Genomic DNA, 19,726 nt, shown 5'->3' on the forward strand with positions numbered 1-19,726 from the left:
AGGGAATCTGATTTCGAGTCAGACGCCTTAACCACTCGGCCACGACTGCTGGTAGCGCGGTGTTGTCCCGACACATGCAACTGCTACCGTTTAAAGCACTGTGGTGTCAGAAAACGGCGTAGCTTCATTATTTTCCGTAGCGTTTCCACCGCTACCAGACGAATCGCTACCAAAGTATTAAAATTTCCGCCCGGACAGGGACTTGAACCCTGGACCCTTAGGTTAAAAGCCTAATGCTCTACCGACTGAGCTATCCGGGCTCACACGACGCTGTGATACCTCTCACGATGCACAACTATACATTGACTCATGTCGTTTACTGTTGTGCAATCGCTGCATGGGGCCGTTACTAATAAAACGTCGCCTAAATGCTGTCTGCAGACTTATCGCACTAAGCTCGTAACACACTATCGAAGACTGCTGACACACGATGCAACAACAAATTGCAGGAGTCGTTGCGTCTCATACGTTGGAGCAGAGAATTTACATATTTTGTCGACACTCACTGGGCAATTGGAAAATTCGCAAGCATTTCGAATGCAATGTTTCCCACGTTTTCGCTCGTTTCACGGTTCCGTTGAAAACGTTCTTCACCACCTGACACAGAAAAAGGAACGCAGTCGGTAGGACTTTTTTGATTCTTTTGCTTCTAAGGGAGTTAGTTGTCTAGTGAGTTCCTCTTATGGCATGCACTAGACAACCAGAACAGCTACAGGAGAGAGTCATTTTTGTTGTCAGCGGTAGTTGCATTATCACCAACGCAGAGCCATTCCATTGGCGTCGCATCAAAACGAATACCTGCCGAAACCCGGGATCGAACCAGGGACCTTTAGATCTTCAGTCTAACGCTCTCCCAACTGAGCTATTTCGGCTGACATTGAACGTTCCTGTTTGCATGTGTTTGTTAACCTCTGCCTCGTTGCCAATTTCACAGTCACCTTCGTCTGATAAGACACAGGGACGCTGAAAGGCGAGCAGCCGATGCAGTGAAGTCCCACACACATTTCTTCTGCTTCCATCATCGTAACAAGCAAACATGTCGACTCGACTCGTGTAATATTCACTTCGCTGACTTCACGTGACGCCGCGCTGGCGCTAGAAAACCCGTGCTATATCGATGCCAGGGGCAACTCGTGTGCAGAGAACGAGACACAAGAAGGAGTGAGCCTCTCCACCGTATGAGAGGCAGTATCTAGGAGATACACACGGTAAAACATTCGACTTGCGTTAGCTCATCAATTGCTACACGTCATCGTCTGCAAGCTAAGATGGACACATCTGCACTGCCCAGTGAGGCGACACTTGTACTAACACCCGGTGGGCGGCTGTGAGACGAGGAGATGAGCTGCGGCTTCTGAGCGCGACTGTAACGCTGCGCCCTGGATCAAATAACACTGCACATTGCTGGTGACGCGCGTGTTTAGTAGTGACGCAACTGCTAGGATGCAGCTGAACGTCCATCTTTTGAGAGCGAGAAAATTTTCGCAGTCGGCAGGACTCGAACCTACGCTCCCAGAGGGAATCTGATTTCAAGTCAGACGCCTTAACCACTCGGCCACGACTGCCGGTGGCAGAAGCGACTCCGACAAGTGGAACCGCCGTCTTTAGAAGCAATCTGATGGCAGAAAGCGGCGTGGCGTCACTCTTTTCTGTAGGGTTTCCATTAGCCGTTACGACAGTGTGTTAATTTTCGCCTGGCGGGGGTTTGAGCCCGGGACCCTTTGGTTGAAGGTCTAGCGCTCTACCGACTGAGCTGTCCGGTCCCTCGGCCGAGCGTTGTGGTGCATGCTACATGGTGTGCGAGTGATTCGCGTGTTGTAATTACTGGCTTATGGCTCCAATGGCGACTTCACCGACTTCCCACTGACGCACCGCTGACGCTAGTTTTGTGTCGTCTTAAAACGATGGACATACCTCCAAGCAGCTGCGAGATCTTAAGAAAAGAAACGCTGCACCACTGCCTTTGCCGCACTCGAATGATTGAATTGCGATTCTTAAAAGAAATGAATGTTCGCTCTGTCCTACACTTTCGAGCACATCTGTGTACTCACGATCTCAGCGACGGCTTTCTGCAGTCCCAGCGTCAGTGCGAGGTGAACCGATGGCCACAGTAAGCAGCGGTCGTCGCGAAACTCAGTATTCTTAAACGGAAACTTTCGTCTTGTTGAGAATGGCGTCACTGGTTTGCACCCGCATTCGCCCACGCATGTCACATGTGTGCGAAAATTTTTGCTCCTCTTTACGCAAAATCGCACGCAGCCGGTAGGATTCGAACCTACGCTCCCAGAGGGAATCTGATTTCGAGTCAGACGCCTTAACCACTCGGCCACGACTGCTGGTAGCGCGGTGTTGTCCCGACACATGCAACTGCTACCGTTTAAAGCACTGTGGTGTCAGAAAACGGCGTAGCTTCATTATTTTCCGTAGCGTTTCCACCGCTACCAGACGAATCGCTACCAAAGTATTAAAATTTCCGCCCGGACAGGGACTTGAACCCTGGACCCTTAGGTTAAAAGCCTAATGCTCTACCGACTGAGCTATCCGGGCTCACACGACGCTGTGATACCTCTCACGATGCACAACTATACATTGACTCATGTCGTTTACTGTTGTGCAATCGCTGCATGGGGCCGTTACTAATAAAACGTCGCCTAAATGCTGTCTGCAGACTTATCGCACTAAGCTCGTAACACACTATCGAAGACTGCTGACACACGATGCAACAACAAATTGCAGGAGTCGTTGCGTCTCATACGTTGGAGCAGAGAATTTACATATTTTGTCGACACTCACTGGGCAATTGGAAAATTCGCAAGCATTTCGAATGCAATGTTTCCCACGTTTTCGCTCGTTTCACGGTTCCGTTGAAAACGTTCTTCACCACCTGACACAGAAAAAGGAACGCAGTCGGTAGGACTTTTTTGATTCTTTTGCTTCTAAGGGAGTTAGTTGTCTAGTGAGTTCCTCTTATGGCATGCACTAGACAACCAGAACAGCTACAGGAGAGAGTCATTTTTGTTGTCAGCGGTAGTTGCATTATCACCAACGCAGAGCCATTCCATTGGCGTCGCATCAAAACGAATACCTGCCGAAACCCGGGATCGAACCAGGGACCTTTAGATCTTCAGTCTAACGCTCTCCCAACTGAGCTATTTCGGCTGACATTGAACGTTCCTGTTTGCATGTGTTTGTTAACCTCTGCCTCGTTGCCAATTTCACAGTCACCTTCGTCTGATAAGACACAGGGACGCTGAAAGGCGAGCAGCCGATGCAGTGAAGTCCCACACACATTTCTTCTGCTTCCATCATCGTAACAAGCAAACATGTCGACTCGACTCGTGTAATATTCACTTCGCTGACTTCACGTGACGCCGCGCTGGCGCTAGAAAACCCGTGCTATATCGATGCCAGGGGCAACTCGTGTGCAGAGAACGAGACACAAGAAGGAGTGAGCCTCTCCACCGTATGAGAGGCAGTATCTAGGAGATACACACGGTAAAACATTCGACTTGCGTTAGCTCATCAATTGCTACACGTCATCGTCTGCAAGCTAAGATGGACACATCTGCACTGCCCAGTGAGGCGACACTTGTACTAACACCCGGTGGGCGGCTGTGAGACGAGGAGATGAGCTGCGGCTTCTGAGCGCGACTGTAACGCTGCGCCCTGGATCAAATAACACTGCACATTGCTGGTGACGCGCGTGTTTAGTAGTGACGCAACTGCTAGGATGCAGCTGAACGTCCATCTTTTGAGAGCGAGAAAATTTTCGCAGTCGGCAGGACTCGAACCTACGCTCCCAGAGGGAATCTGATTTCAAGTCAGACGCCTTAACCACTCGGCCACGACTGCCGGTGGCAGAAGCGACTCCCGACAAGTGGAACCGCCGTCTTTAGAAGCAATCTGATGGCAGAAAGCGGCGTGGCGTCACTCTTTTCTGTAGGGTTTCCATTAGCCGTTACGACAGTGTGTTAATTTTCGCCTGGCGGGGGTTTGAGCCCGGGACCCTTTGGTTGAAGGTCTAGCGCTCTACCGACTGAGCTGTCCGGTCCCTCGGCCGAGCGTTGTGGTGCATGCTACATGGTGTGCGAGTGATTCGCGTGTTGTAATTACTGGCTTATGGCTCCAATGGCGACTTCACCGACTTCCCACTGACGCACCGCTGACGCTAGTTTTGTGTCGTCTTAAAACGATGGACATACCTCCAAGCAGCTGCGAGATCTTAAGAAAAGAAACGCTGCACCACTGCCTTTGCCGCACTCGAATGATTGAATTGCGATTCTTAAAAAGAAATGAATGTTCGCTCTGTCCTACACTTTCGAGCACATCTGTGTACTCACGATCTCAGCGACGGCTTTCTGCAGTCCCAGCGTCAGTGCGAGGTGAACCGATGGCCACAGTAAGCAGCGGTCGTCGCGAAACTCAGTATTCTTAAACGGAAACTTTCGTCTTGTTGAGAATGGCGTCACTGGTTTGCACCCGCATTCGCCCACGCATGTCACATGTGTGCGAAAATTTTTGCTCCTCTTTACGCAAAATCGCACGCAGCCGGTAGGATTCGAACCTACGCTCCCAGAGGGAATCTGATTTCGAGTCAGACGCCTTAACCACTCGGCCACGACTGCTGGTAGCGCGGTGTTGTCCCGACACATGCAACTGCTACCGTTTAAAGCACTGTGGTGTCAGAAAACGGCGTAGCTTCATTATTTTCCGTAGCGTTTCCACCGCTACCAGACGAATCGCTACCAAAGTATTAAAATTTCCGCCCGGACAGGGACTTGAACCCTGGACCCTTAGGTTAAAAGCCTAATGCTCTACCGACTGAGCTATCCGGGCTCACACGACGCTGTGATACCTCTCACGATGCACAACTATACATTGACTCATGTCGTTTACTGTTGTGCAATCGCTGCATGGGGCCGTTACTAATAAAACGTCGCCTAAATGCTGTCTGCAGACTTATCGCACTAAGCTCGTAACACACTATCGAAGACTGCTGACACACGATGCAACAACAAATTGCAGGAGTCGTTGCGTCTCATACGTTGGAGCAGAGAATTTACATATTTTGTCGACACTCACTGGGCAATTGGAAAATTCGCAAGCATTTCGAATGCAATGTTTCCCACGTTTTCGCTCGTTTCACGGTTCCGTTGAAAACGTTCTTCACCACCTGACACAGAAAAAGGAACGCAGTCGGTAGGACTTTTTTGATTCTTTTGCTTCTAAGGGAGTTAGTTGTCTAGTGAGTTCCTCTTATGGCATGCACTAGACAACCAGAACAGCTACAGGAGAGAGTCATTTTTGTTGTCAGCGGTAGTTGCATTATCACCAACGCAGAGCCATTCCATTGGCGTCGCATCAAAACGAATACCTGCCGAAACCCGGGATCGAACCAGGGACCTTTAGATCTTCAGTCTAACGCTCTCCCAACTGAGCTATTTCGGCTGACATTGAACGTTCCTGTTTGCATGTGTTTGTTAACCTCTGCCTCGTTGCCAATTTCACAGTCACCTTCGTCTGATAAGACACAGGGACGCTGAAAGGCGAGCAGCCGATGCAGTGAAGTCCCACACACATTTCTTCTGCTTCCATCATCGTAACAAGCAAACATGTCGACTCGACTCGTGTAATATTCACTTCGCTGACTTCACGTGACGCCGCGCTGGCGCTAGAAAACCCGTGCTATATCGATGCCAGGGGCAACTCGTGTGCAGAGAACGAGACACAAGAAGGAGTGAGCCTCTCCACCGTATGAGAGGCAGTATCTAGGAGATACACACGGTAAAACATTCGACTTGCGTTAGCTCATCAATTGCTACACGTCATCGTCTGCAAGCTAAGATGGACACATCTGCACTGCCCAGTGAGGCGACACTTGTACTAACACCCGGTGGGCGGCTGTGAGACGAGGAGATGAGCTGCGGCTTCTGAGCGCGACTGTAACGCTGCGCCCTGGATCAAATAACACTGCACATTGCTGGTGACGCGCGTGTTTAGTAGTGACGCAACTGCTAGGATGCAGCTGAACGTCCATCTTTTGAGAGCGAGAAAATTTTCGCAGTCGGCAGGACTCGAACCTACGCTCCCAGAGGGAATCTGATTTCAAGTCAGACGCCTTAACCACTCGGCCACGACTGCCGGTGGCAGAAGCGACTCCCGACAAGTGGAACCGCCGTCTTTAGAAGCAATCTGATGGCAGAAAGCGGCGTGGCGTCACTCTTTTCTGTAGGGTTTCCATTAGCCGTTACGACAGTGTGTTAATTTTCGCCTGGCGGGGGTTTGAGCCCGGGACCCTTTGGTTGAAGGTCTAGCGCTCTACCGACTGAGCTGTCCGGTCCCTCGGCCGAGCGTTGTGGTGCATGCTACATGGTGTGCGAGTGATTCGCGTGTTGTAATTACTGGCTTATGGCTCCAATGGCGACTTCACCGACTTCCCACTGACGCACCGCTGACGCTAGTTTTGTGTCGTCTTAAAACGATGGACATACCTCCAAGCAGCTGCGAGATCTTAAGAAAAGAAACGCTGCACCACTGCCTTTGCCGCACTCGAATGATTGAATTGCGATTCTTAAAAAGAAATGAATGTTCGCTCTGTCCTACACTTTCGAGCACATCTGTGTACTCACGATCTCAGCGACGGCTTTCTGCAGTCCCAGCGTCAGTGCGAGGTGAACCGATGGCCACAGTAAGCAGCGGTCGTCGCGAAACTCAGTATTCTTAAACGGAAACTTTCGTCTTGTTGAGAATGGCGTCACTGGTTTGCACCCGCATTCGCCCACGCATGTCACATGTGTGCGAAAATTTTTGCTCCTCTTTACGCAAAATCGCACGCAGCCGGTAGGATTCGAACCTACGCTCCCAGAGGGAATCTGATTTCGAGTCAGACGCCTTAACCACTCGGCCACGACTGCTGGTAGCGCGGTGTTGTCCCGACACATGCAACTGCTACCGTTTAAAGCACTGTGGTGTCAGAAAACGGCGTAGCTTCATTATTTTCCGTAGCGTTTCCACCGCTACCAGACGAATCGCTACCAAAGTATTAAAATTTCCGCCCGGACAGGGACTTGAACCCTGGACCCTTAGGTTAAAAGCCTAATGCTCTACCGACTGAGCTATCCGGGCTCACACGACGCTGTGATACCTCTCACGATGCACAACTATACATTGACTCATGTCGTTTACTGTTGTGCAATCGCTGCATGGGGCCGTTACTAATAAAACGTCGCCTAAATGCTGTCTGCAGACTTATCGCACTAAGCTCGTAACACACTATCGAAGACTGCTGACACACGATGCAACAACAAATTGCAGGAGTCGTTGCGTCTCATACGTTGGAGCAGAGAATTTACATATTTTGTCGACACTCACTGGGCAATTGGAAAATTCGCAAGCATTTCGAATGCAATGTTTCCCACGTTTTCGCTCGTTTCACGGTTCCGTTGAAAACGTTCTTCACCACCTGACACAGAAAAAGGAACGCAGTCGGTAGGACTTTTTTGATTCTTTTGCTTCTAAGGGAGTTAGTTGTCTAGTGAGTTCCTCTTATGGCATGCACTAGACAACCAGAACAGCTACAGGAGAGAGTCATTTTTGTTGTCAGCGGTAGTTGCATTATCACCAACGCAGAGCCATTCCATTGGCGTCGCATCAAAACGAATACCTGCCGAAACCCGGGATCGAACCAGGGACCTTTAGATCTTCAGTCTAACGCTCTCCCAACTGAGCTATTTCGGCTGACATTGAACGTTCCTGTTTGCATGTGTTTGTTAACCTCTGCCTCGTTGCCAATTTCACAGTCACCTTCGTCTGATAAGACACAGGGACGCTGAAAGGCGAGCAGCCGATGCAGTGAAGTCCCACACACATTTCTTCTGCTTCCATCATCGTAACAAGCAAACATGTCGACTCGACTCGTGTAATATTCACTTCGCTGACTTCACGTGACGCCGCGCTGGCGCTAGAAAACCCGTGCTATATCGATGCCAGGGGCAACTCGTGTGCAGAGAACGAGACACAAGAAGGAGTGAGCCTCTCCACCGTATGAGAGGCAGTATCTAGGAGATACACACGGTAAAACATTCGACTTGCGTTAGCTCATCAATTGCTACACGTCATCGTCTGCAAGCTAAGATGGACACATCTGCACTGCCCAGTGAGGCGACACTTGTACTAACACCCGGTGGGCGGCTGTGAGACGAGGAGATGAGCTGCGGCTTCTGAGCGCGACTGTAACGCTGCGCCCTGGATCAAATAACACTGCACATTGCTGGTGACGCGCGTGTTTAGTAGTGACGCAACTGCTAGGATGCAGCTGAACGTCCATCTTTTGAGAGCGAGAAAATTTTCGCAGTCGGCAGGACTCGAACCTACGCTCCCAGAGGGAATCTGATTTCAAGTCAGACGCCTTAACCACTCGGCCACGACTGCCGGTGGCAGAAGCGACTCCCGACAAGTGGAACCGCCGTCTTTAGAAGCAATCTGATGGCAGAAAGCGGCGTGGCGTCACTCTTTTCTGTAGGGTTTCCATTAGCCGTTACGACAGTGTGTTAATTTTCGCCTGGCGGGGGTTTGAGCCCGGGACCCTTTGGTTGAAGGTCTAGCGCTCTACCGACTGAGCTGTCCGGTCCCTCGGCCGAGCGTTGTGGTGCATGCTACATGGTGTGCGAGTGATTCGCGTGTTGTAATTACTGGCTTATGGCTCCAATGGCGACTTCACCGACTTCCCACTGACGCACCGCTGACGCTAGTTTTGTGTCGTCTTAAAACGATGGACATACCTCCAAGCAGCTGCGAGATCTTAAGAAAAGAAACGCTGCACCACTGCCTTTGCCGCACTCGAATGATTGAATTGCGATTCTTAAAAAGAAATGAATGTTCGCTCTGTCCTACACTTTCGAGCACATCTGTGTACTCACGATCTCAGCGACGGCTTTCTGCAGTCCCAGCGTCAGTGCGAGGTGAACCGATGGCCACAGTAAGCAGCGGTCGTCGCGAAACTCAGTATTCTTAAACGGAAACTTTCGTCTTGTTGAGAATGGCGTCACTGGTTTGCACCCGCATTCGCCCACGCATGTCACATGTGTGCGAAAATTTTTGCTCCTCTTTACGCAAAATCGCACGCAGCCGGTAGGATTCGAACCTACGCTCCCAGAGGGAATCTGATTTCGAGTCAGACGCCTTAACCACTCGGCCACGACTGCTGGTAGCGCGGTGTTGTCCCGACACATGCAACTGCTACCGTTTAAAGCACTGTGGTGTCAGAAAACGGCGTAGCTTCATTATTTTCCGTAGCGTTTCCACCGCTACCAGACGAATCGCTACCAAAGTATTAAAATTTCCGCCCGGACAGGGACTTGAACCCTGGACCCTTAGGTTAAAAGCCTAATGCTCTACCGACTGAGCTATCCGGGCTCACACGACGCTGTGATACCTCTCACGATGCACAACTATACATTGACTCATGTCGTTTACTGTTGTGCAATCGCTGCATGGGGCCGTTACTAATAAAACGTCGCCTAAATGCTGTCTGCAGACTTATCGCACTAAGCTCGTAACACACTATCGAAGACTGCTGACACACGATGCAACAACAAATTGCAGGAGTCGTTGCGTCTCATACGTTGGAGCAGAGAATTTACATATTTTGTCGACACTCACTGGGCAATTGGAAAATTCGCAAGCATTTCGAATGCAATGTTTCCCACGTTTTCGCTCGTTTCACGGTTCCGTTGAAAACGTTCTTCACCACCTGACACAGAAAAAGGAACGCAGTCGGTAGGACTTTTTTGATTCTTTTGCTTCTAAGGGAGTTAGTTGTCTAGTGAGTTCCTCTTATGGCATGCACTAGACAACCAGAACAGCTACAGGAGAGAGTCATTTTTGTTGTCAGCGGTAGTTGCATTATCACCAACGCAGAGCCATTCCATTGGCGTCGCATCAAAACGAATACCTGCCGAAACCCGGGATCGAACCAGGGACCTTTAGATCTTCAGTCTAACGCTCTCCCAACTGAGCTATTTCGGCTGACATTGAACGTTCCTGTTTGCATGTGTTTGTTAACCTCTGCCTCGTTGCCAATTTCACAGTCACCTTCGTCTGATAAGACACAGGGACGCTGAAAGGCGAGCAGCCGATGCAGTGAAGTCCCACACACATTTCTTCTGCTTCCATCATCGTAACAAGCAAACATGTCGACTCGACTCGTGTAATATTCACTTCGCTGACTTCACGTGACGCCGCGCTGGCGCTAGAAAACCCGTGCTATATCGATGCCAGGGGCAACTCGTGTGCAGAGAACGAGACACAAGAAGGAGTGAGCCTCTCCACCGTATGAGAGGCAGTATCTAGGAGATACACACGGTAAAACATTCGACTTGCGTTAGCTCATCAATTGCTACACGTCATCGTCTGCAAGCTAAGATGGACACATCTGCACTGCCCAGTGAGGCGACACTTGTACTAACACCCGGTGGGCGGCTGTGAGACGAGGAGATGAGCTGCGGCTTCTGAGCGCGACTGTAACGCTGCGCCCTGGATCAAATAACACTGCACATTGCTGGTGACGCGCGTGTTTAGTAGTGACGCAACTGCTAGGATGCAGCTGAACGTCCATCTTTTGAGAGCGAGAAAATTTTCGCAGTCGGCAGGACTCGAACCTACGCTCCCAGAGGGAATCTGATTTCAAGTCAGACGCCTTAACCACTCGGCCACGACTGCCGGTGGCAGAAGCGACTCCCGACAAGTGGAACCGCCGTCTTTAGAAGCAATCTGATGGCAGAAAGCGGCGTGGCGTCACTCTTTTCTGTAGGGTTTCCATTAGCCGTTACGACAGTGTGTTAATTTTCGCCTGGCGGGGGTTTGAGCCCGGGACCCTTTGGTTGAAGGTCTAGCGCTCTACCGACTGAGCTGTCCGGTCCCTCGGCCGAGCGTTGTGGTGCATGCTACATGGTGTGCGAGTGATTCGCGTGTTGTAATTACTGGCTTATGGCTCCAATGGCGACTTCACCGACTTCCCACTGACGCACCGCTGACGCTAGTTTTGTGTCGTCTTAAAACGATGGACATACCTCCAAGCAGCTGCGAGATCTTAAGAAAAGAAACGCTGCACCACTGCCTTTGCCGCACTCGAATGATTGAATTGCGATTCTTAAAAAGAAATGAATGTTCGCTCTGTCCTACACTTTCGAGCACATCTGTGTACTCACGATCTCAGCGACGGCTTTCTGCAGTCCCAGCGTCAGTGCGAGGTGAACCGATGGCCACAGTAAGCAGCGGTCGTCGCGAAACTCAGTATTCTTAAACGGAAACTTTCGTCTTGTTGAGAATGGCGTCACTGGTTTGCACCCGCATTCGCCCACGCATGTCACATGTGTGCGAAAATTTTTGCTCCTCTTTACGCAAAATCGCACGCAGCCGGTAGGATTCGAACCTACGCTCCCAGAGGGAATCTGATTTCGAGTCAGACGCCTTAACCACTCGGCCACGACTGCTGGTAGCGCGGTGTTGTCCCGACACATGCAACTGCTACCGTTTAAAGCACTGTGGTGTCAGAAAACGGCGTAGCTTCATTATTTTCCGTAGCGTTTCCACCGCTACCAGACGAATCGCTACCAAAGTATTAAAATTTCCGCCCGGACAGGGACTTGAACCCTGGACCCTTAGGTTAAAAGCCTAATGCTCTACCGACTGAGCTATCCGGGCTCACACGACGCTGTGATACCTCTCACGATGCACAACTATACATTGACTCATGTCGTTTACTGTTGTGCAATCGCTGCATGGGGCCGTTACTAATAAAACGTCGCCTAAATGCTGTCTGCAGACTTATCGCACTAAGCTCGTAACACACTATCGAAGACTGCTGACACACGATGCAACAACAAATTGCAGGAGTCGTTGCGTCTCATACGTTGGAGCAGAGAATTTACATATTTTGTCGACACTCACTGGGCAATTGGAAAATTCGCAAGCATTTCGAATGCAATGTTTCCCACGTTTTCGCTCGTTTCACGGTTCCGTTGAAAACGTTCTTCACCACCTGACACAGAAAAAGGAACGCAGTCGGTAGGACTTTTTTGATTCTTTTGCTTCTAAGGGAGTTAGTTGTCTAGTGAGTTCCTCTTATGGCATGCACTAGACAACCAGAACAGCTACAGGAGAGAGTCATTTTTGTTGTCAGCGGTAGTTGCATTATCACCAACGCAGAGCCATTCCATTGGCGTCGCATCAAAACGAATACCTGCCGAAACCCGGGATCGAACCAGGGACCTTTAGATCTTCAGTCTAACGCTCTCCCAACTGAGCTATTTCGGCTGACATTGAACGTTCCTGTTTGCATGTGTTTGTTAACCTCTGCCTCGTTGCCAATTTCACAGTCACCTTCGTCTGATAAGACACAGGGACGCTGAAAGGCGAGCAGCCGATGCAGTGAAGTCCCACACACATTTCTTCTGCTTCCATCATCGTAACAAGCAAACATGTCGACTCGACTCGTGTAATATTCACTTCGCTGACTTCACGTGACGCCGCGCTGGCGCTAGAAAACCCGTGCTATATCGATGCCAGGGGCAACTCGTGTGCAGAGAACGAGACACAAGAAGGAGTGAGCCTCTCCACCGTATGAGAGGCAGTATCTAGGAGATACACACGGTAAAACATTCGACTTGCGTTAGCTCATCAATTGCTACACGTCATCGTCTGCAAGCTAAGATGGACACATCTGCACTGCCCAGTGAGGCGACACTTGTACTAACACCCGGTGGGCGGCTGTGAGACGAGGAGATGAGCTGCGGCTTCTGAGCGCGACTGTAACGCTGCGCCCTGGATCAAATAACACTGCACATTGCTGGTGACGCGCGTGTTTAGTAGTGACGCAACTGCTAGGATGCAGCTGAACGTCCATCTTTTGAGAGCGAGAAAATTTTCGCAGTCGGCAGGACTCGAACCTACGCTCCCAGAGGGAATCTGATTTCAAGTCAGACGCCTTAACCACTCGGCCACGACTGCCGGTGGCAGAAGCGACTCCCGACAAGTGGAACCGCCGTCTTTAGAAGCAATCTGATGGCAGAAAGCGGCGTGGCGTCACTCTTTTCTGTAGGGTTTCCATTAGCCGTTACGACAGTGTGTTAATTTTCGCCTGGCGGGGGTTTGAGCCCGGGACCCTTTGGTTGAAGGTCTAGCGCTCTACCGACTGAGCTGTCCGGTCCCTCGGCCGAGCGTTGTGGTGCATGCTACATGGTGTGCGAGTGATTCGCGTGTTGTAATTACTGGCTTATGGCTCCAATGGCGACTTCACCGACTTCCCACTGACGCACCGCTGACGCTAGTTTTGTGTCGTCTTAAAACGATGGACATACCTCCAAGCAGCTGCGAGATCTTAAGAAAAGAAACGCTGCACCACTGCCTTTGCCGCACTCGAATGATTGAATTGCGATTCTTAAAAAGAAATGAATGTTCGCTCTGTCCTACACTTTCGAGCACATCTGTGTACTCACGATCTCAGCGACGGCTTTCTGCAGTCCCAGCGTCAGTGCGAGGTGAACCGATGGCCACAGTAAGCAGCGGTCGTCGCGAAACTCAGTATTCTTAAACGGAAACTTTCGTCTTGTTGAGAATGGCGTCACTGGTTTGCACCCGCATTCGCCCACGCATGTCACATGTGTGCGAAAATTTTTGCTCCTCTTTACGCAAAATCGCACGCAGCCGGTAGGATTCGAACCTACGCTCCCAGAGGGAATCTGATTTCGAGTCAGACGCCTTAACCACTCGGCCACGACTGCTGGTAGCGCGGTGTTGTCCCGACACATGCAACTGCTACCGTTTAAAGCACTGTGGTGTCAGAAAACGGCGTAGCTTCATTATTTTCCGTAGCGTTTCCACCGCTACCAGACGAATCGCTACCAAAGTATTAAAATTTCCGCCCGGACAGGGACTTGAACCCTGGACCCTTAGGTTAAAAGCCTAATGCTCTACCGACTGAGCTATCCGGGCTCACACGACGCTGTGATACCTCTCACGATGCACAACTATACATTGACTCATGTCGTTTACTGTTGTGCAATCGCTGCATGGGGCCGTTACTAATAAAACGTCGCCTAAATGCTGTCTGCAGACTTATCGCACTAAGCTCGTAACACACTATCGAAGACTGCTGACACACGATGCAACAACAAATTGCAGGAGTCGTTGCGTCTCATACGTTGGAGCAGAGAATTTACATATTTTGTCGACACTCACTGGGCAATTGGAAAATTCGCAAGCATTTCGAATGCAATGTTTCCCACGTTTTCGCTCGTTTCACGGTTCCGTTGAAAACGTTCTTCACCACCTGACACAGAAAAAGGAACGCAGTCGGTAGGACTTTTTTGATTCTTTTGCTTCTAAGGGAGTTAGTTGTCTAGTGAGTTCCTCTTATGGCATGCACTAGACAACCAGAACAGCTACAGGAGAGAGTCATTTTTGTTGTCAGCGGTAGTTGCATTATCACCAACGCAGAGCCATTCCATTGGCGTCGCATCAAAACGAATACCTGCCGAAACCCGGGATCGAACCAGGGACCTTTAGATCTTCAGTCTAACGCTCTCCCAACTGAGCTATTTCGGCTGACATTGAACGTTCCTGTTTGCATGTGTTTGTTAACCTCTGCCTCGTTGCCAATTTCACAGTCACCTTCGTCTGATAAGACACAGGGACGCTGAAAGGCGAGCAGCCGATGCAGTGAAGTCCCACACACATTTCTTCTGCTTCCATCATCGTAACAAGCAAACATGTCGACTCGACTCGTGTAATATTCACTTCGCTGACTTCACGTGACGCCGCGCTGGCGCTAGAAAACCCGTGCTATATCGATGCCAGGGGCAACTCGTGTGCAGAGAACGAGACACAAGAAGGAGTGAGCCTCTCCACCGTATGAGAGGCAGTATCTAGGAGATACACACGGTAAAACATTCGACTTGCGTTAGCTCATCAATTGCTACACGTCATCGTCTGCAAGCTAAGATGGACACATCTGCACTGCCCAGTGAGGCGACACTTGTACTAACACCCGGTGGGCGGCTGTGAGACGAGGAGATGAGCTGCGGCTTCTGAGCGCGACTGTAACGCTGCGCCCTGGATCAAATAACACTGCACATTGCTGGTGACGCGCGTGTTTAGTAGTGACGCAACTGCTAGGATGCAGCTGAACGTCCATCTTTTGAGAGCGAGAAAATTTTCGCAGTCGGCAGGACTCGAACCTACGCTCCCAGAGGGAATCTGATTTCAAGTCAGACGCCTTAACCACTCGGCCACGACTGCCGGTGGCAGAAGCGACTCCCGACAAGTGGAACCGCCGTCTTTAGAAGCAATCTGATGGCAGAAAGCGGCGTGGCGTCACTCTTTTCTGTAGGGTTTCCATTAGCCGTTACGACAGTGTGTTAATTTTCGCCTGGCGGGGGTTTGAGCCCGGGACCCTTTGGTTGAAGGTCTAGCGCTCTACCGACTGAGCTGTCCGGTCCCTCGGCCGAGCGTTGTGGTGCATGCTACATGGTGTGCGAGTGATTCGCGTGTTGTAATTACTGGCTTATGGCTCCAATGGCGACTTCACCGACTTCCCACTGACGCACCGCTGACGCTAGTTTTGTGTCGTCTTAAAACGATGGACATACCTCCAAGCAGCTGCGAGATCTTAAGAAAAGAAACGCTGCACCACTGCCTTTGCCGCACTCGAATGATTGAATTGCGATTCTTAAAAAGAAATGAATGTTCGCTCTGTCCTACACTTTCGAGCACATCTGTGTACTCACGATCTCAGCGACGGCTTTCTGCAGTCCCAGCGTCAGTGCGAGGTGAACCGATGGCCACAGTAAGCAGCGGTCGTCGCGAAACTCAGTATTCTTAAACGGAAACTTTCGTCTTGTTGAGAATGGCGTCACTGGTTTGCACCCGCATTCGCCCACGCATGTCACATGTGTGCGAAAATTTTTGCTCCTCTTTACGCAAAATCGCACGCAGCCGGTAGGATTCGAACCTACGCTCCCAGAGGGAATCTGATTTCGAGTCAGACGCCTTAACCACTCGGCCACGACTGCTGGTAGCGCGGTGTTGTCCCGACACATGCAACTGCTACCGTTTAAAGCACTGTGGTGTCAGAAAACGGCGTAGCTTCATTATTTTCCGTAGCGTTTCCACCGCTACCAGACGAATCGCTACCAAAGTATTAAAATTTCCGCCCGGACAGGGACTTGAACCCTGGACCCTTAGGTTAAAAGCCTAATGCTCTACCGACTGAGCTATCCGGGCTCACACGACGCTGTGATACCTCTCACGATGCACAACTATACATTGACTCATGTCGTTTACTGTTGTGCAATCGCTGCATGGGGCCGTTACTAATAAAACGTCGCCTAAATGCTGTCTGCAGACTTATCGCACTAAGCTCGTAACACACTATCGAAGACTGCTGACACACGATGCAACAACAAATTGCAGGAGTCGTTGCGTCTCATACGTTGGAGCAGAGAATTTACATATTTTGTCGACACTCACTGGGCAATTGGAAAATTCGCAAGCATTTCGAATGCAATGTTTCCCACGTTTTCGCTCGTTTCACGGTTCCGTTGAAAACGTTCTTCACCACCTGACACAGAAAAAGGAACGCAGTCGGTAGGACTTTTTTGATTCTTTTGCTTCTAAGGGAGTTAGTTGTCTAGTGAGTTCCTCTTATGGCATGCACTAGACAACCAGAACAGCTACAGGAGAGAGTCATTTTTGTTGTCAGCGGTAGTTGCATTATCACCAACGCAGAGCCATTCCATTGGCGTCGCATCAAAACGAATACCTGCCGAAACCCGGGATCGAACCAGGGACCTTTAGATCTTCAGTCTAACGCTCTCCCAACTGAGCTATTTCGGCTGACATTGAACGTTCCTGTTTGCATGTGTTTGTTAACCTCTGCCTCGTTGCCAATTTCACAGTCACCTTCGTCTGATAAGACACAGGGACGCTGAAAGGCGAGCAGCCGATGCAGTGAAGTCCCACACACATTTCTTCTGCTTCCATCATCGTAACAAGCAAACATGTCGACTCGACTCGTGTAATATTCACTTCGCTGACTTCACGTGACGCCGCGCTGGCGCTAGAAAACCCGTGCTATATCGATGCCAGGGGCAACTCGTGTGCAGAGAACGAGACACAAGAAGGAGTGAGCCTCTCCACCGTATGAGAGGCAGTATCTAGGAGATACACACGGTAAAACATTCGACTTGCGTTAGCTCATCAATTGCTACACGTCATCGTCTGCAAGCTAAGATGGACACATCTGCACTGCCCAGTGAGGCGACACTTGTACTAACACCCGGTGGGCGGCTGTGAGACGAGGAGATGAGCTGCGGCTTCTGAGCGCGACTGTAACGCTGCGCCCTGGATCAAATAACACTGCACATTGCTGGTGACGCGCGTGTTTAGTAGTGACGCAACTGCTAGGATGCAGCTGAACGTCCATCTTTTGAGAGCGAGAAAATTTTCGCAGTCGGCAGGACTCGAACCTACGCTCCCAGAGGGAATCTGATTTCAAGTCAGACGCCTTAACCACTCGGCCACGACTGCCGGTGGCAGAAGCGACTCCCGACAAGTGGAACCGCCGTCTTTAGAAGCAATCTGATGGCAGAAAGCGGCGTGGCGTCACTCTTTTCTGTAGGGTTTCCATTAGCCGTTACGACAGTGTGTTAATTTTCGCCTGGCGGGGGTTTGAGCCCGGGACCCTTTGGTTGAAGGTCTAGCGCTCTACCGACTGAGCTGTCCGGTCCCTCGGCCGAGCGTTGTGGTGCATGCTACATGGTGTGCGAGTGATTCGCGTGTTGTAATTACTGGCTTATGGCTCCAATGGCGACTTCACCGACTTCCCACTGACGCACCGCTGACGCTAGTTTTGTGTCGTCTTAAAACGATGGACATACCTCCAAGCAGCTGCGAGATCTTAAGAAAAGAAACGCTGCACCACTGCCTTTGCCGCACTCGAATGATTGAATTGCGATTCTTAAAAAGAAATGAATGTTCGCTCTGTCCTACACTTTCGAGCACATCTGTGTACTCACGATCTCAGCGACGGCTTTCTGCAGTCCCAGCGTCAGTGCGAGGTGAACCGATGGCCACAGTAAGCAGCGGTCGTCGCGAAACTCAGTATTCTTAAACGGAAACTTTCGTCTTGTTGAGAATGGCGTCACTGGTTTGCACCCGCATTCGCCCACGCATGTCACATGTGTGCGAAAATTTTTGCTCCTCTTTACGCAAAATCGCACGCAGCCGGTAGGATTCGAACCTACGCTCCCAGAGGGAATCTGATTTCGAGTCAGACGCCTTAACCACTCGGCCACGACTGCTGGTAGCGCGGTGTTGTCCCGACACATGCAACTGCTACCGTTTAAAGCACTGTGGTGTCAGAAAACGGCGTAGCTTCATTATTTTCCGTAGCGTTTCCACCGCTACCAGACGAATCGCTACCAAAGTATTAAAATTTCCGCCCGGACAGGGACTTGAACCCTGGACCCTTAGGTTAAAAGCCTAATGCTCTACCGACTGAGCTATCCGGGCTCACACGACGCTGTGATACCTCTCACGATGCACAACTATACATTGACTCATGTCGTTTACTGTTGTGCAATCGCTGCATGGGGCCGTTACTAATAAAACGTCGCCTAAATGCTGTCTGCAGATTTATCGCACTAAGCTCGTAACACACTATCGAAGACTGCTGACACACGATGCAACAACAAATTGCAGGAGTCGTTGCGTCTCATACGTTGGAGCAGAGAATTTACATATTTTGTCGACACTCACTGGGCAATTGGAAAATTCGCAAGCATTTCGAATGCAATGTTTCCCACGTTTTCGCTCGTTTCACGGTTCCGTTGAAAACGTTCTTCACCACCTGACACAGAAAAAGGAACGCAGTCGGTAGGACTTTTTTGATTCTTTTGCTTCTAAGGGAGTTAGTTGTCTAGTGAGTTCCTCTTATGGCATGCACTAGACAACCAGAACAGCTACAGGAGAGAGTCATTTTTGTTGTCAGCGGTAGTTGCATTATCACCAACGCAGAGCCATTCCATTGGCGTCGCATCAAAACGAATACCTGCCGAAACCCGGGATCGAACCAGGGACCTTTAGATCTTCAGTCTAACGCTCTCCCAACTGAGCTATTTCGGCTGACATTGAACGTTCCTGTTTGCATGTGTTTGTTAACCTCTGCCTCGTTGCCAATTTCACAGTCACCTTCGTCTGATAAGACACAGGGACGCTGAAAGGCGAGCAGCCGATGCAGTGAAGTCCCACACACATTTCTTCTGCTTCCATCATCGTAACAAGCAAACATGTCGACTCGACTCGTGTAATATTCACTTCGCTGACTTCACGTGACGCCGCGCTGGCGCTAGAAAACCCGTGCTATATCGATGCCAGGGGCAACTCGTGTGCAGAGAACGAGACACAAGAAGGAGTGAGCCTCTCCACCGTATGAGAGGCAGTATCTAGGAGATACACACGGTAAAACATTCGACTTGCGTTAGCTCATCAATTGCTACACGTCATCGTCTGCAAGCTAAGATGGACACATCTGCACTGCCCAGTGAGGCGACACTTGTACTAACACCCGGTGGGCGGCTGTGAGACGAGGAGATGAGCTGCGGCTTCTGAGCGCGACTGTAACGCTGCGCCCTGGATCAAATAACACTGCACATTGCTGGTGACGCGC

The 19,726-nt window shown here is 50.4% G+C and overlaps 34 non-coding genes across 34 annotated transcripts; all 34 read right to left on the reverse strand.

Annotated features, from left to right (window-relative positions):
- Positions 1-187: 187 nt before the first annotated feature.
- On the reverse strand, positions 188-260 carry Trnak-uuu (transfer RNA lysine (anticodon UUU)). The gene has a single exon. It is a non-coding gene; the product is annotated as a tRNA-Lys (tRNA).
- A 539-nt stretch (positions 261-799) lies between these two features.
- Trnaf-gaa (transfer RNA phenylalanine (anticodon GAA)) lies at positions 800-872 on the reverse strand. The gene has a single exon. It is a non-coding gene; the product is annotated as a tRNA-Phe (tRNA).
- Positions 873-1,483: 611 nt separating this feature from the next.
- Trnas-uga (transfer RNA serine (anticodon UGA)) lies at positions 1,484-1,565 on the reverse strand. The gene has a single exon. It is a non-coding gene; the product is annotated as a tRNA-Ser (tRNA).
- A 689-nt stretch (positions 1,566-2,254) lies between these two features.
- Positions 2,255-2,336, reverse strand: Trnas-cga (transfer RNA serine (anticodon CGA)). The gene has a single exon. It is a non-coding gene; the product is annotated as a tRNA-Ser (tRNA).
- A 138-nt stretch (positions 2,337-2,474) lies between these two features.
- On the reverse strand, positions 2,475-2,547 carry Trnak-uuu (transfer RNA lysine (anticodon UUU)). Its single transcript has one exon. It is a non-coding gene; the product is annotated as a tRNA-Lys (tRNA).
- Positions 2,548-3,086: 539 nt separating this feature from the next.
- Positions 3,087-3,159, reverse strand: Trnaf-gaa (transfer RNA phenylalanine (anticodon GAA)). The gene has a single exon. It is a non-coding gene; the product is annotated as a tRNA-Phe (tRNA).
- A 611-nt stretch (positions 3,160-3,770) lies between these two features.
- Trnas-uga (transfer RNA serine (anticodon UGA)) lies at positions 3,771-3,852 on the reverse strand. The gene has a single exon. It is a non-coding gene; the product is annotated as a tRNA-Ser (tRNA).
- Positions 3,853-4,543: 691 nt separating this feature from the next.
- Positions 4,544-4,625, reverse strand: Trnas-cga (transfer RNA serine (anticodon CGA)). The gene has a single exon. It is a non-coding gene; the product is annotated as a tRNA-Ser (tRNA).
- A 138-nt stretch (positions 4,626-4,763) lies between these two features.
- Trnak-uuu (transfer RNA lysine (anticodon UUU)) lies at positions 4,764-4,836 on the reverse strand. The gene has a single exon. It is a non-coding gene; the product is annotated as a tRNA-Lys (tRNA).
- Positions 4,837-5,375: 539 nt separating this feature from the next.
- On the reverse strand, positions 5,376-5,448 carry Trnaf-gaa (transfer RNA phenylalanine (anticodon GAA)). Its single transcript has one exon. It is a non-coding gene; the product is annotated as a tRNA-Phe (tRNA).
- A 611-nt stretch (positions 5,449-6,059) lies between these two features.
- Positions 6,060-6,141, reverse strand: Trnas-uga (transfer RNA serine (anticodon UGA)). Its single transcript has one exon. It is a non-coding gene; the product is annotated as a tRNA-Ser (tRNA).
- A 691-nt stretch (positions 6,142-6,832) lies between these two features.
- Positions 6,833-6,914, reverse strand: Trnas-cga (transfer RNA serine (anticodon CGA)). The gene has a single exon. It is a non-coding gene; the product is annotated as a tRNA-Ser (tRNA).
- Positions 6,915-7,052: 138 nt separating this feature from the next.
- Trnak-uuu (transfer RNA lysine (anticodon UUU)) lies at positions 7,053-7,125 on the reverse strand. The gene has a single exon. It is a non-coding gene; the product is annotated as a tRNA-Lys (tRNA).
- Positions 7,126-7,664: 539 nt separating this feature from the next.
- On the reverse strand, positions 7,665-7,737 carry Trnaf-gaa (transfer RNA phenylalanine (anticodon GAA)). The gene has a single exon. It is a non-coding gene; the product is annotated as a tRNA-Phe (tRNA).
- A 611-nt stretch (positions 7,738-8,348) lies between these two features.
- Positions 8,349-8,430, reverse strand: Trnas-uga (transfer RNA serine (anticodon UGA)). The gene has a single exon. It is a non-coding gene; the product is annotated as a tRNA-Ser (tRNA).
- A 691-nt stretch (positions 8,431-9,121) lies between these two features.
- Positions 9,122-9,203, reverse strand: Trnas-cga (transfer RNA serine (anticodon CGA)). Its single transcript has one exon. It is a non-coding gene; the product is annotated as a tRNA-Ser (tRNA).
- A 138-nt stretch (positions 9,204-9,341) lies between these two features.
- Trnak-uuu (transfer RNA lysine (anticodon UUU)) lies at positions 9,342-9,414 on the reverse strand. Its single transcript has one exon. It is a non-coding gene; the product is annotated as a tRNA-Lys (tRNA).
- Positions 9,415-9,953: 539 nt separating this feature from the next.
- Trnaf-gaa (transfer RNA phenylalanine (anticodon GAA)) lies at positions 9,954-10,026 on the reverse strand. The gene has a single exon. It is a non-coding gene; the product is annotated as a tRNA-Phe (tRNA).
- A 611-nt stretch (positions 10,027-10,637) lies between these two features.
- Positions 10,638-10,719, reverse strand: Trnas-uga (transfer RNA serine (anticodon UGA)). The gene has a single exon. It is a non-coding gene; the product is annotated as a tRNA-Ser (tRNA).
- A 691-nt stretch (positions 10,720-11,410) lies between these two features.
- Trnas-cga (transfer RNA serine (anticodon CGA)) lies at positions 11,411-11,492 on the reverse strand. Its single transcript has one exon. It is a non-coding gene; the product is annotated as a tRNA-Ser (tRNA).
- Positions 11,493-11,630: 138 nt separating this feature from the next.
- On the reverse strand, positions 11,631-11,703 carry Trnak-uuu (transfer RNA lysine (anticodon UUU)). The gene has a single exon. It is a non-coding gene; the product is annotated as a tRNA-Lys (tRNA).
- Positions 11,704-12,242: 539 nt separating this feature from the next.
- On the reverse strand, positions 12,243-12,315 carry Trnaf-gaa (transfer RNA phenylalanine (anticodon GAA)). The gene has a single exon. It is a non-coding gene; the product is annotated as a tRNA-Phe (tRNA).
- Positions 12,316-12,926: 611 nt separating this feature from the next.
- Trnas-uga (transfer RNA serine (anticodon UGA)) lies at positions 12,927-13,008 on the reverse strand. The gene has a single exon. It is a non-coding gene; the product is annotated as a tRNA-Ser (tRNA).
- Positions 13,009-13,699: 691 nt separating this feature from the next.
- Trnas-cga (transfer RNA serine (anticodon CGA)) lies at positions 13,700-13,781 on the reverse strand. The gene has a single exon. It is a non-coding gene; the product is annotated as a tRNA-Ser (tRNA).
- Positions 13,782-13,919: 138 nt separating this feature from the next.
- Trnak-uuu (transfer RNA lysine (anticodon UUU)) lies at positions 13,920-13,992 on the reverse strand. Its single transcript has one exon. It is a non-coding gene; the product is annotated as a tRNA-Lys (tRNA).
- Positions 13,993-14,531: 539 nt separating this feature from the next.
- On the reverse strand, positions 14,532-14,604 carry Trnaf-gaa (transfer RNA phenylalanine (anticodon GAA)). The gene has a single exon. It is a non-coding gene; the product is annotated as a tRNA-Phe (tRNA).
- A 611-nt stretch (positions 14,605-15,215) lies between these two features.
- Trnas-uga (transfer RNA serine (anticodon UGA)) lies at positions 15,216-15,297 on the reverse strand. Its single transcript has one exon. It is a non-coding gene; the product is annotated as a tRNA-Ser (tRNA).
- A 691-nt stretch (positions 15,298-15,988) lies between these two features.
- On the reverse strand, positions 15,989-16,070 carry Trnas-cga (transfer RNA serine (anticodon CGA)). The gene has a single exon. It is a non-coding gene; the product is annotated as a tRNA-Ser (tRNA).
- Positions 16,071-16,208: 138 nt separating this feature from the next.
- On the reverse strand, positions 16,209-16,281 carry Trnak-uuu (transfer RNA lysine (anticodon UUU)). Its single transcript has one exon. It is a non-coding gene; the product is annotated as a tRNA-Lys (tRNA).
- Positions 16,282-16,820: 539 nt separating this feature from the next.
- Positions 16,821-16,893, reverse strand: Trnaf-gaa (transfer RNA phenylalanine (anticodon GAA)). Its single transcript has one exon. It is a non-coding gene; the product is annotated as a tRNA-Phe (tRNA).
- Positions 16,894-17,504: 611 nt separating this feature from the next.
- Positions 17,505-17,586, reverse strand: Trnas-uga (transfer RNA serine (anticodon UGA)). The gene has a single exon. It is a non-coding gene; the product is annotated as a tRNA-Ser (tRNA).
- A 691-nt stretch (positions 17,587-18,277) lies between these two features.
- Trnas-cga (transfer RNA serine (anticodon CGA)) lies at positions 18,278-18,359 on the reverse strand. Its single transcript has one exon. It is a non-coding gene; the product is annotated as a tRNA-Ser (tRNA).
- A 138-nt stretch (positions 18,360-18,497) lies between these two features.
- On the reverse strand, positions 18,498-18,570 carry Trnak-uuu (transfer RNA lysine (anticodon UUU)). The gene has a single exon. It is a non-coding gene; the product is annotated as a tRNA-Lys (tRNA).
- Positions 18,571-19,109: 539 nt separating this feature from the next.
- Positions 19,110-19,182, reverse strand: Trnaf-gaa (transfer RNA phenylalanine (anticodon GAA)). Its single transcript has one exon. It is a non-coding gene; the product is annotated as a tRNA-Phe (tRNA).
- Between the last annotated feature and the right edge of the window lie 544 nt (positions 19,183-19,726).

This window comes from Schistocerca serialis, unplaced genomic scaffold, assembly GCF_023864345.2.
Source record: "Schistocerca serialis cubense isolate TAMUIC-IGC-003099 unplaced genomic scaffold, iqSchSeri2.2 HiC_scaffold_553, whole genome shotgun sequence".
Lineage (NCBI taxonomy): Eukaryota > Metazoa > Arthropoda > Insecta > Orthoptera > Acrididae > Schistocerca > Schistocerca serialis.